This window comes from Sorex araneus, chromosome 6, assembly GCF_027595985.1.
Source record: "Sorex araneus isolate mSorAra2 chromosome 6, mSorAra2.pri, whole genome shotgun sequence".
NCBI classification, from domain to species: domain Eukaryota; kingdom Metazoa; phylum Chordata; class Mammalia; order Eulipotyphla; family Soricidae; genus Sorex; species Sorex araneus.
Genome location: NC_073307.1, coordinates 29,806,206 through 29,820,882, shown reverse-complemented (window position 1 = coordinate 29,820,882; position 14,677 = coordinate 29,806,206). Strand labels below are relative to the sequence as shown.

The following is a 14,677-nucleotide window of genomic DNA, read 5'->3' as shown; positions in this document are numbered from 1 at the left end:
TCTTCGATGGAGGTTGGAACTTCCGATTCCTTCTCACTTGAGTGAAACATGATACTCCAAGCATAGCTCTTTCGATTCTTCTTTAGGAGAACTGAATAGTATTCTTATCCTGTTTTTGTAGGGCCCAGGTTTCTGAGGCATATGTTAGTGCAGGAAGAATGGTGGAGTCAAAAAGAGGTTCTTCGTCCTCTTAACAACTTCTTTGACACTCTTGAAGGCGTTCTACGCTGCTCTCTTCCTCCTGCTCAGCTCAGGTGCCAGGTCATTCGTCATGTTGAGTTCTCAACTTAGGTACACATAATTGCTGCATTAGCAGATGTTCATTCCGTTGAGTGCAAATGGAACGTCAGGAACTAGCCCATTTCTCATGAACATTGTCTTCATGAGATTCAGCTTGTAGTACAACCTTTCCACACTCACGGTCAAAGTTGGCCAGCATTTGTGGCACTTCGCTAATGTTTGGTGTTATTGGAAAGATATCATCAGCGAGGTGGGGGTGGTGTAGTTGCCGACCGTCTATCCTCATTCCCATTCCTTTCCATTCCAGTCATTGCATGACATTCTCGAGGGCGGCACTGAAAGTTTCAGTGAAATGGTGTCACCCTGCCAAACTCCTCTCTTTACGTCGATGATCACTTCCTTGTAGAATGGTGAGATGCTGGTGGTGAATTCGTAATACAGCTCATGGAGGATCCTGATGTACTGAGTTTGAATGCCCTGTTTGGCTAGGGCTTTAATGACCATTTCAGTCTTAACAGAATCAAAGACCTTCTTTAAATCAATGAACGTTAGATAGAGTGGCATCTTGAACTCTCAAGAAACCTCATGAGATTGGTCACCATGTGGATATGGTCAATTGTTCTGAATCCTTTTCAGAACTCAGCTTGCTCTCATGGTTGTCCTTTGTCTAGTGTTCTACCAATCCTATTGAGGATGACTCGAGTGAACAACTTGTAGAGGACGAACAACAGGCAGATCGACCGATAGTTGCCAATGTGGTGAAGGTCTCCCTTCTTGTACAACAGAATGGTCCTGCTGGTTTTCCATTGGGATAGAACCTTGCATTCGGACAGGTAGCATGAGAAGAGCCGAGCCGAGTACTGGTGGCAGATTCTTCAGGTGGTTGACCTTGTCTGTACTGGGTGCTGTACGCTTCTTTACCAATGAAATGGCGTGTTGGATTTTGAAAGGGAGAACACTGGGAATGACATATCCATCCTGTGGAATTTGGTATATGGGCAGGTGGATGTGGCTATTGAAGAGATCTGTGTGGAAGTCATAAATAACCTTCTCCATTGTCCTTCTGGATGTTGTGATAGATCCATCAGGGCGTCAGAGGTTAGTCATCTTGGTCTTGTTGGCCAAGGACAAGCGGGCATTGCAAATATTTTTCCCATGTTCTGCTGCATTGACCAACACTCTTGCTCTTTTCTTTTTGAGGTTTCCCTTTATCGCTTTTCTGCACAGCTTTGCAAGCTCAGATGTTAGTTTGCAATTGCCTGAGGCCCACTCCAAATCAGGTTGGCGAATGTGCTCAAGAGTTTCTGAATACATTCTTCTCGTGGTTCCAGTGGGGAGAGGAGGAAGCAGGGTGCGGGGCGGTTGGGGGATCCCACTGTGGCTGCTGCCACCACCGCCACCACCACCTCAGTGCTAGTGGCGTGGGAGAGGAGGCATTGCTTTAACTGTTTACTGATAGCCGCCATCATGGACGAGAAGATATTCTGCTGTCATGGAGGTTTATCACCAGATCTTCATTCTATGGAGCAGATCCGGTGAATTATGCGACCAATTGATGAACCAGATCAAGGTCTTCTTTGTGATCTTTTGTTGTCTGACCCCGGTAAAGATGTCTTAGGCTGGGGTGAAAATGACAGAGGAGTGTGCTTCATATTTGGTGCAGAAGTGGTTGCAAAATTTCTCCATAAACATGATTTGGATCTTATATGTAGAGCCCATCAGGTGGTTGAAGATGGATAGGAGTTTTTTGCCAAGAGGCAGTTGGTCACTCTGTTTTCCGCACCCAATTTTTGTGGAGAGTTTGACAATGATGAGTGTGGATGAGACGCTGATGTGCTCGTTTCAGATATTAAAGCCTGCAGAGAAAAAGAAACTGAATGCCACGAGACCTGTAACACCTCCACAGAGTATGATCACAAAGCAGGCCAAGAAATAGATGTCATTTGACACTGCCTAGCGGGGACTTGTAACATAGAGTGTATAACCTTCATTTTTAAAACTGTGATGTGTATTGGTCAGCTTGCTCAAATAGTGTGTTTGTGGAGTGCGCTCACCCTTCCATTTTTGTCTTAATGAAAGCCATTTGCTGGTTGTAACAGCAAATGAAAGACTCTACAATTCCACAAAGTATTTTGTTCTGTTTTTTAATTCTCGATTCCTTTTGCAAACAATTTTAATTATGGTGTTAATGCTGTACATCCTGGACAGTTATCCTTCCCGGGGTGTCATTGTACAATTGATCTTTTTTTAATTCAGGTAAAAGGAAAAAAAGCATAAATAATGTAAGAGCTCATTTTCTTTAGGACATAAACAGAGCCCTAGAGTGCTCTGTCTATACATGTTATTGTCATATAATACATATCTGTTGATACAAGCCACTGTGAACTTTTTTTAAATTTTGTTTCAAAGGGATTGCTTGTTTTTCTCTCATTGTCTTACATGTAAAAACTATAGTTTTTTATAGCTGTCAACATTAGGAGTAACTTTTTGACCTTGCCAGCATCACTGGTATGTATATTTAATTAAAGCACACTTTCCCCTACTATATAAATGGCAATTAAAGTCATTATTTTATATGTTTGTGACTCTTTCCTAAAGCCAAAGTTTCTGTTGGGAAACACTAAGACACCCAAAGTAGAAAGTGACCTGGGTCTGTCCACAGTTGCCTCCTCGGGACTCAAACAGTGATTAGGAATTTAGTGCTAGTTAAGCTATTAATGATAAGACTTAATGACAGTTTGTACAATTCCCATATAGTCTATTCACTAAGTAATCTTTTTACAGTTACGTCAGGCCTGAACCCGACCATTCAGAAAGCTTCAAATTATAGAAACAATACTGTTCTATATGAGTGACCCGTTATGCTTTCTATGGCCACATTCTTTATTCTGCAGTGAAGTTGAGGCCTATAACTCAAAACAAAGGAACTTATACTCTACCAGTTTATACAGAACTCACAGTATCTATGACTTTTTAAAAACTAAGACCTGTTTAAAAAAATTGTTTCAACAGATGATCATGTACAATACCATGTGATGGAAATGAATATCAGACTTATTAAATGATGAACTTGGTAAACCCTCTGGTGTCTGTTTATCAGCTCAGTACCCACAAGAGATTGTCGGTGGCTTACTGGATAGATTCTAATGAATAAATTGCTCTGGAAACCACAAAAAAAAAATGTTTCTGAATACAGGCGTCTCTTTGTGGCTTTTTCTCTCTCTCTCTGCATTCCTTGCACAATCATGGAGGTGCCTAACCAGTTGATCATATTCTTTGTCTATATTGCCAACGACAGCATCTTCCCATATTGCTACAGTAGTGCCAAAGAGCTCCCAGTTGGTTGTCATTCTTGGAGTTCTCTTCTTAAACTTTGCAACCCTTTCTCCTCATTCTGTGAAGTAGAATTTCGCACGAAGGAGATGGTGGTCTAATCCTGTTTGGAATTTTGGGACAGCATCGACATCAGTCAGGTAAAATGGTTGATTGAATATGATGTGCTCAATTTTGTTGTGGAATAGTCCTCTGGGAAACTCCCATGTCCAGCGTTTAGACTGGGCCTCCTAGAACTGGGAGTTACCATAGATGGTCTTGGTCAACATGATGAACTCAGACTAGTAGTCTCTCACCCAGTTTGTTCCATTCTGGGCCGTGGGTTCCGAAATGTAGGTCCTATCTTGGCATTAAAATCACCAACAATGATCTTGTGGAAGGTGTGGTCTTCTTTATAGAACTTCTTCAGCTCCATGTAGAACTTCTCAATTTCTTCGTCATAGTTGGATGTTGGTGCATAGACGATGAAGATCAAAACTGTCATCAATGAGCCACATCTATTCAAAACATAAGCGTCTGATTCGGGTTGTTAAACATTCAAATGAATCAGTGCTCATGGCCAAGTTCATGTTGACAAGGACACCAACACCACCGATGCCTCTATTGTGTCTTGTTTTGAGGAACAGTTCTTCTCCAGTGTCAAAAACGGCATGATGTGTTTGATGCCTTCTCGTCTCAGTCAATTCAATGACATTGTACTTGATCTTCTGTGCTTGCACCATCAGGTCCTTGATGGATGTTTCCAATGCTAGTGTATGTGTGCTAAAAGTGCAGACAGTCATTTTAGTCCTTAGTTTTGACAGTCTAGATTGGCCCTGAGATTTTAGCAGCCTCTCCTTGCTCATCCTTCTCAATGCTGCCATATTGGGGGCTCTTCCAGGGTCAGGAGAATGAGGTCCATTTTTCTTACTGTTTAGCATATTTCATACGCCCCAGGTAGCTTGCCAGGCTCTGACGAGGTGGTGGCATGTAAGGAGGTGGCCCCTTTCCTACTTCTCACTTATCTATTTTGGTATTATAAATATAATTATTGTCAAGAGTAAGACCTTAAAAATTACTTTATCTATTTTTTTTCTAAGAGTGCCACAATTAAAGATATTACATGTAACATTTAAAACATTTTGAATTAATTATTGCCAGAGGTATAAGGAGATTCAGTTCATTCTTTTTTTAGTTGCTGAAGTCCCATAATTTGGTGCTCTGACTGGGTGATGTTGTGCTGCCTAGACCTTTGGGTGCTAGGAGCCACTAAGGCCAAATCCGGTAGTGTTAGTGGGCCACTCACTACTCAGGATTGAACTGTTGATTATGATCATGTAATGTGTGTACTGGGCTGGAGCGATAGCACAGCAGTAGGGCATTCGCCATTCACATGGACGACCTGTGTTGGATTCCTCCACCCCTCTCGGAGAGCCCGTCAAGCTACCGAGAGTATCGAGTTCGCACGGCAAAGCCTGGCAAGCTACCCCTGGTGTATTGGATGTGCCAAAAACAGTAACAAATAAGTCTCACAATCGAGAGACATTACTGGTGCCCGCTCAAACAAATCGATGAGCAACGGGATGACAGTGAATGTAGGTATTCTGCCTCTTTAAGTTAACTCCCCAGCATCCCAATCAGATTTTACACACACACACACACACACACACACACACACACACACACACATACCACACACACACACACACACACGTGCGTGCTCGGATCAAAATTTCTGTGGTATTTGTTAGTGATCAGATGAAACACAGCAATTAACTATGTGTAAAATTCTGAAACTAGCCACTGAAAAGAAGCAATCTTCTAACACTGTTTAAAAAATGGCTCAGTTCAGTCATTATACTTCCCTGGAAACAATACAGATTTATGCCAGTTCACGGAAGAACATATCCCTTTTGTGTGAGAATTACTAGCTTCTCTTAAACTAGATTGTTCTACGTTGAATTCAGTCCCATTTGTTCACAAAAAAAAGCTACTTATTGACACATTCTCTGAAATAGAGTTTTGTGAATCAAAACCTGGTAAAGCAAAACATTATAGCTGTGAGATTGACTCATCTTAATTCAGGACTTCTTGAATTTAATTCTTCTTGAATTAAATCATTAGGCCTTATTTCCTAATTCCTACAATATTCTGTTGAATCTGAACCTGATCACAATCTGTTATTCTGTTCCCAAATTCAGCTTTTAACTACTTTCAAAGTTGTAGTTTTCTGAGATTGGAACCTCTCCATTAGTGCAGGTAGGGAGGAAAATACATTAATAATATAATTTTAACAAAATACATAAAAAGAAATCTGTTTAATGTTCTAATTACTCCCTTCATTTTGTCTGGGATGATCTTCATTTAATCAAAATGTATATCCACTAGTTAATACTTTTTATACCTCAAACATTGCCCTCATTTTCTTTCCTTGGAACTCCCCATTAGATTCCTATGGCTATTCTAACAACACAAACATGGTGAAATAGAATAATAGACCTGTATTCACTTACATTTCAGAAGGACAGATGTTTCAGTTTCATTGCTCTAAAATCAAGCTGTCTGGACCAGAGCTGTCACTGTCACTGTCATCCCGTTGCTCATCGATTTGTTTGAGTGGGCACCAGTAACGTCTCTCATTGAGAGACTTATTGTTACTGTTTTTGGCATATCCAATACGCACAGGTAGCTTGTCAGGCTCTGCTGTGTGGGCAGGATACTCTCGGTAGCTTGCCGGGCTCTCAGAGAGGGCCGGAGGAATCAAACTTGGGTCGGCCATGTGAAAGGCAAACACCCTACTGCTGTGCTATTGGACCAGAGCAGTCAGAGAAATCGTATAGCAGTAGGGTACTTATCTTGCACATGGCTGACCCAGGTTCAAACAGGAATAAATTCCTGGCACTACATATGGTTCCCAAGACCCATCGAAATGATTCCTGAGCACTGCCAAGTGTGACCCCAAACCCAAAATAAATAAAAATAAAATAAAATAAAAATGCCTGAATGATCACGTGCCCTCCATAGCTCTAGGAAAAAATCCAATTTTTACCTCTTTCAGTTTCTGACAGCCAGCATTCCTCATGTTATAGTTACTCCAGTCTCTTCCTCTTTTTTTTTTAAATTTCTTTCTTACTTCCTCAAGGATCACAGGTTAATTTCTCCCAATTAAACCTACAAGTATACCCTTGGAGATTAGAGCCTGGCCCTTCATCCTCAGGGCACCTCCAATTCCCTCTTGTCAGCCTTCTTTCTTTCTTTTCCTCCCTGGGAATAGCAACCCTCCATCAGACACCCCAGCCCCCGCCACACACACACACACACACACACACACACACACACACACACACACACACACACACACACGACCAGCAATCAGTCCTTTCTACAGGAGAGGAGTCTTCTCTTCTGTCCTCTCTCGGCGCCGTTTCTTCCTATCTTAACATCACCTTCTCCTTGGTATCTGTCCAATCTTTCTCTGCTTCCATTTTTAAGGATCCATGTGATGACATTGAGGATGCACTCAAACATTTTTTAGTATTTTTCCCCACCCAGAGATGGTCAAGTTAATCACATCTTTGAAGACCCCTTTTCCAAAAAGCAATATTCATAGGTGTATTAGGACAGTCAGCCCAGCTGCAAACCTCCTAGATGTTAATATTTGTTCATTGTTACCTTGTGTTTTCATAACTTAAATACCATATGCATGATAATATACCTCTCCAAATTTAATCCAGTAGGCTTTGGTAAGAATTTATTCATTGTTTAAAAACAGACTACTTCCCACCATTAACTCTCTGGGAAACTATGTAGAAATATAGACTTTCATCAGCTAACACTTAAGCCAGACTTACTGTTTAGTGTGGACATGCTTAAGCCCTTTTTTACTCTGTATTGTGTATCATAAGCTTTTACCTGACTTCCTGACTTTTTTTTAACTGAAATTACTGTGACTATAAATACCACTAAATATAGTGCCTTATATGTTCTTATTGATGCTCTTGTCGTTCCTCATTCAACTAAGTCAAAATTATATGTTGCTTCTTCTCCTAGTGGTATTTTAACTGTCCAAAAGGCTTTTCTCTATAGCTCATATTATTGACATTTTTTTATCTTGAAGTTTATTCTCCAAGATATTTTAGTTCAGTTTCCTTTATGAAAAATAATTTAAATTTAATAGATTGTAAATCCACTCTTTTTTATTTTGAATTATACTATTTTTAATAAGGGTTAAGTGTCACCTTTAAGACTTTAAACCTCCTCTTGTTCATCTCCCTTTCTTTTGTCACTTTATAATCTTCCAGCTTGCTTTCTTATCTCTCTGAAGTTAAATTGTATACAGGGATTAGTTCTTTATTCACATTAAATAATATCCTGTTGCCAAATATCCCACTCCCTTACTACCCAACATTTTGTTCTTACATTGACATAATCAGTATACATGGTCATGTGTTAGAACTGAAAAGACTATTAAATCTATTAAAGTGGATGCTAAATTAGAATCTGAATGTTAGCAAGATCAGATCTTCTGGTGTTTTATATTTATATTTAAGGTTGAAGGATCTTCCTAACAGTTCTAATATAAATTTTAGCAGGTAGTAAGCTTTTTAATTGTCTTGTATTTAGATTAGAATAACTTTCATGATTTTCCTCAATCTCAGTCCAATAAATAGTCACTACTACCAATTTAATCCATCTGATCAATTGCTTCTCTTGCCTTGAGAAAAAATGAAAAGAATGAGAAAGAGAGACTAGGAGATTCTTTCCAATACTTCAGGTAGGAGCTAGGAAGAAAAATTATTTTAAGGGTGCCAAGTTTGATTTTGAATGAGAAAATTACTATAAAACTACCCTATTCAGTAGCACTGCACTGTAGCACTGTCATCCCATTGTTCATCGGTTTGCTTGAGTGGGCACCAGCAACGTCTCCATTGTGAGACTTGTTGTTACTGTTTTGGGCATATTGAATACACCACAGGTTGCTTGCCAGGCTCTGTTGTGCAGGCGGGATACCCTTGGTAGCTTGACAGGCTCTTGGAGAGGGATGGAGGAATCAAACCTGGGTCGGCTGCGTGCAAGGCAAACGCCCTACCTGCTGTGCTATCGTTCCACCCTATTAGGTAATTTTAATAATTTTTGTTTTGTTTGGGGGACACACCTTGTGGTATTCAGGGATTACTCCAGGTTATGTATTCAGAAATCAGTCCTGGCAAGCTCAAGGGACCTTATGGGATACCAGGGATTGAACCTAGGTAATCTGTGTGCAAGACAAGCATCTTACCTGTTGTACTGTCACTCTGGCTCTTTAATAAAATTTGTACATATTAAAACCTATTTTTGAGCCATTGTGAATCACTTCACTTGTATCACTTGTCATCCCGTTGCTCATCGATTTGCTCGAGTCGGTGCCAGTAACGTCTCCTTTCATCCCTGTCGCATGCTAGTGTAGCCCAATAGCATTTGCTCACTCCAGGAACACGAAGAGCCTCAAACCGTTCATTCAGGATCTTGACAAAGAAATCTGTAGGTGGGCAGCCAGGCGTTCTTTTGCCGTCCTGTGGAATCCAGTCGGTAATAGCTCCAGTCCAGCTATCGTCTCCAAATCGCATTAAATGTCTGGCCCCTCTGATTTTTGACGCCATGGCAAACGAGGCAGTGTCCCTGGTTTTCAATCATCAACAGAGGTCAGGACTCCGGATTCCTTCTCTCACTTGAGTGAAACATGATACTCCAAGAATAGCTCTTTCAATTCCTCTTTAGAAGACCCGAATAGCATTCTCATCCTGTTTTCATAGGGCCCAGGTCTCTGAGGCGTTATGATAGTGCAGGAAGAAAGGTGGAGTTGAAAAGTTGTGCCCAGAGCTAGAGCTTCTTGGTCCTCTTAACAGCTTCTTTGATGCTCTTGAAAGTGTTCCATGCCACTCTCTTCCTCCTGTGCAGTTCTGGCGCCAAGTCATTCGTCATGTTGAGTTCTCAACCCAGGTGCAGCTGAATCTCATGAAGACAATGTTCATGAGAAACAAACTAGTTCCTGACATTCCTTTTGCTCTCAATGGAACGACCATCTCTGATTGCAGCAGTTATGTGTACCATTGTGAATATAGTACAACAAATAATAGTTTATTAGCTTTCACTAACATTTCTTCATTTCGTTAAATAACTGCACCACTGTATCCTGAGTTTTAATCCTTAGCTTAAATAAATTTTAAAACAAATTACTAACACTTGATTTATATATAGTTAAAATTTCCAGTTATAGCAATTATTTTCAGGGACTATTATAAAAGTTACCTGCAGGTATTCATAATTTCTGTGCCTTTATCTCTATAAATTTGCCTATTAAAGTTTGATGCTTTACAATTGCCTTATTACCAAAACCCACCATCAACAACAAAAAAACCCAAACATTATTATTGTGTTAAAGAGTAGCACACCTTTGTACCCATTTTTATTGTTATTTTACTGTTTATAGTTAATTCAGCATCAGTTTCTCTAAAGAGGGAGTAACAAAAAAAGAAATGGAAAATACAGTCAATTGGAAAGAGTTCACTCAGAGTTCAGTGTTTAATTTAGTCTTATTCAACACCTTTATACATTCCAACCTTATAATGTTTGTTGACATATGACTTCATTAGGATATGGCATATTTACTCAATGGACTACTACTCAGCTCTTTTGTTATATTTATTTTTGACATTCATAGTTGTATTACAATTTAGGTAACATGGCTACAATAGTATCAATGTTTATTATTTTGATGTAGAATTACTGCGGCTCAACCTCCATAACTGCATCTAATACCCTCACCCTCACTGTTCTTATGTCACGTTTTTTTTTTGAAGTAACAGATTTTATTTAGAGGTTCCTGAGGGAAGGAGGAAGGGATAAGTGGAAAAGAAAAAACAGTAGGAGTAACACGCTCAAGAAAGAACTCGGGCTTCTCCAAGGGTGAAGGAAGCCCCTACACATAACTGAGCTTTAGACACAAAAGTATGAAAGCATAAAAGCACACATCTCAAGGGGGAGATGCGGGCGACACATGTGCTCGGGCACCACATGTGCTCGGCCACGAGGGCACAAGCAGCACATGGGCTCAGGCAGCATATGCGCCCTTATGTCACTTCTAATTCCCCTTTTTCTTTTCCTAACTCTTAGGTAATCTCACTTCTATAATTCAGGGCCAAGGATTTTTCATCAATCATACTGTCTTTTCTCATTTTGATCTCATCACAAATGAGATCATCTAGTATTTGTCCTTCACCCTTTGACTAATTTCACTTAATACAGTACTCTCCAGTTCCATCCAAGTTGCAATGAACTGCAAGATTTCAAAAGATATGTTGTCATATGTGACTACATGGATGGGACTTGAGATTATTATACAAAATGAAATAAACCAGAAAGACAAATAGCAGAGGCTTTCTTCGTGCATGGAATAGAAATATTTTTAAAAACAAACTAAATACAACAAGAATAAGTGACTCTAAGAACAAAATAGTGGTTATTAGAAGGAACAAAGTAGGCTGGAGAGATAGCATAGCGAGTAGGGCGTTTGCCTTGCATGTGGCGAACCCGGGTTTGATATGGTCCCATATGGTCCCCTGAGCACCGCCAGGGGTAATTCATGAGTACAGAGCCAGGAGTGACCCCTGTGCATCGCCAGATGTGACCCAAAAAAGGAAAAAAAAGGACAATAGGGAATATTGGGAATAGATGGAGGTACCCACTGATAGTACAGTATGGTACTAGAACTTTGACTGTAAACATTATATACATTTATTGGTTTGGGAATATATGCATCTAATTATATAATCCAATAACCAGGCAATCCGTTTTAAAATTCAGATACGAATTATTTTTTTTCAGGGGCTGGAGAGTTAGTACAGTGAATAGCATTTGCCTTGCAAGTGGCCAATCTGGGATAGATCCCTGATATTGCATATGCATAGCACCACCAAGAGAAATTTCTAAGTGTAGAGTCAGGAGGAAGACCTGAGCATCACCATATGTGCAACCCGCCCCTCAAAAAAGATTTCTCCAGACTTGAACTTATAAAAACATATATAAGAAACTATTGATTTTTAAAAATTTGACTGTGCCTCAGATGTTAATTCTACTTTTGCACCTTTATCTTATTATGAAATAATTTTTATTCCATACTTTTTGTGTTACCATTTAATGTTAAGCTGTTTTAATCTATTTTGCTTTCCTTATATTTTATGAAAATATTTCTAATATTTGAATGTTTGTTATGGGCTAATTACTATTTATTTTCTCTATAATTTTATGAGATTTTATGAGATCACCCCAAAAGAAGCCTCCATCCTCCCCCCCACCCCTCTAGAGCCCTGCAAACTACCGAGGGTATCCCGCCGGCACAGCAGAGCCTGGTAAGCTACCTGCGAAGTACTAAATATGCCAACATCAGTAGCAAAAATGGGTCTCATTTCCCTCACCCTGAAAGAGTCTCCAGCTGAGTTGGGACGAACGAGGGGGGGCTCGTACTAAGCAGATGGCTCGCAAGTCAACTGGCAGGAAGGTGCCCTGCAAGCAGCTGGCCACCAAAACGGCCCCAAGAGTGCGCCAGCCATGGGTGGTGTGAAGAAGCCTCACCACTACGATGGGACACTGTGGCGCTCTGCGAGATCTGCCTCTACCAGAAGTCCACCGAGCTGCTTATCCGCATGCTGCCATTCCAGCTGCTGGTGCGCGAGATAGCACAGGACTTCAAGACTGACCTGTGTTCCCAGAGCAGGACTTCAAGACCGACCTGCTCTCCCAGAGCTCTGCCGTCGTGGTGCTGTAGGAGGTGTGCGAGGCCTACCTGGTGGGGCTCTTCAAGGATACCAACTTTTGCACCATCCACGCCAAGCGCATCACCATTATGCCCAAGGACATCTAGCTGGCGTGCCGCATCCGCGGAAAGAGGGCATAAAGCTTAGGATGCTAAAATCTCAGGGCTGGGACAAATGGAGACACGACTGGAGCCTGCTTGAGTAAACCAAGGATTTACGGGATGACAGTGCTAGAGTGACAGTGCTATAATTTTATGAGTTCTAGGTACTAGCATTGTTCTCCTTTTACAAATAAGGCAACAGAGGAACTGAGATATACTACTTGATAGCATCTTATTAAATTAACATCACATGCTAATTATTAAACATGAACTTGAATAAAACCATAGAATATAGTAAAGAATAATTATGTGCTTTCCTTTTTCTTTCTGTAGATACATTTTCAGCATTCTAAGTAGACAATTAATTTGTTTGTATTTTTAAATAAACTTAATATTTTAACATAGCTATTTTAAATATACTTATTAACTTCTGATAAGTAAAAACATATATATGTATATTGATTTGTAGTTTGTCTTAGAGATGGGATAAAAACAATTGCATTACAAATTTAATCCCATTACTTCTACTGGGTCTGTCATTTTCTGCTTCTTTTTGAATAAATTTTAGTTGTGTGTCTTTTTTAGGAATTTTTTTTATTTCTACTAAGTTATAATTTTTGTGATATAATTATTCCAAGTATTCCTTGTAATTTTTTATTACTTACAGTTAAAAGTAATAATCCATCTTTCATTCCTGACTTTATATATTTGTGCCTTCTCTCTTTTATTTTTTCTTAGTCAGTTGAGCAGGATTGGAGGATAGCACAGCGGGTAGGGTATTTGCCTTGCACGCGGCCAACCTGGTTTCGATTCCTCTGTCCCTCTCGGAGAACCTGGCAAGCTACTAGGAGTATCCCACCCGCACAGCAGAGCCTGGCAAGCTAACCCGTGGCATATTCGATATGCCAAAAACAGTAACAACAAGTCTCACAATGGAGACATTACTGGTGCCCCTTTGAGCAAATCTATGAACAATGGGATGACAGTGCTACAGTGCTACAATTGTATTTCTTAAACCATTCTAAAAGTAGGAACAATCTCAAACCATCCCCCTAAGAAGCGATAAAAGAAAGGTAAATACAAAGAAAACAAATATTGTAAAGACCAGCAGTGAAATAAATAAAATTTAGAATATAAATAGAGAAATTAACCTGCCTGGCAAGCAGAATACTCTCGGTAGCTTGTCAGGCTCTCCAAGAGGGTCGGAGGAATTGGACCCAGGTTGGCCACGTGCAAGTCAAATGCACTGCTCACTGTGCTAGTTTACTATTAATCTTTTGCCAGACATTCTGTTGTTAGTTGCATAAACAGTGAAAAATTTATAGCTTCTTAGAAAATTGAGCACTTTATCATCATCTTTATCACTGATAATTTCCTTGAATGGATGCTCAGTCTCATAATTATATAGCTGTTCCTACTATTTTTAATTGGTGTAGTGGGGTGAGGCATCCCCCAAGTGGTGCTTAGGGTGATCCCGGAGATATGTTCAGCCAACTGAATAGTGGCTCAGTGTGAGAACCTAATAACTCATTGCTGCTTGAGCATTTTGACACCAAGGATTGCGTAGGCCACCCCAATGGTGCTCAGAGGCATCCAGGTTTGCAGCCAGAGATGCTTTGGAGACCATGTAGTGCCAGGTTTTAATTGGGTCGGACACATGCAAGGCAAGCGCCTTAATCCCTATACACTCTCTTGGCCCATACACCTGTTTCTTAGCTTTGCTTTGTTTGTTTTGGTTTTCATGCCAGACCTGGCTGTGCTCAGGGCTTATTTCTGACTGTGCTCATGAGTATTCCTTTCCTTAAAATTCACTCATATATTTTTGTTTTGTTTTTATGTTTTGTTTTGGGGCCACACCTGGTGGTGTTCAGCATTTACTCCTGGTTTGGTGCTCAGGGAGCACTCCTGGCAGGGGTTATGAGACCCTATTTGGTACCAGGGATTGAACCCAAGTCAAATGCATGCAATGTAAGCTTGCCTTACCTGCTTTATTTGTTGTTGTTGTTGAATAGTTTTTTAAATTATTTTTTCAAAGCTGTTCATGATTGGATTTCAGTCACACTTACCTGCTTTACAATTGCTACAGCCCAATTCCTTCACAACTTACCTTTAGTTGTGATTTCACAACTAGTCACAATCCTCATTTATTTTTTCACATCAGTTTTTCAATTATCCTCTAAACTGGATTCCAAGGTGCCAAACAAAGTGCTAATCTAATTTCCTCAGTACATG

The 14,677-nt window shown here is 40.1% G+C and overlaps 1 pseudogene; it reads left to right on the top strand.

Moving 5' to 3' along the window:
* The first annotated feature begins 455 nt into the window (after positions 1-455).
* On the top strand, positions 456-2,513 carry LOC101550239 (serine/threonine-protein phosphatase PP1-gamma catalytic subunit-like; annotated as a pseudogene).
* The last annotated feature ends 12,164 nt before the right edge of the window (positions 2,514-14,677 follow it).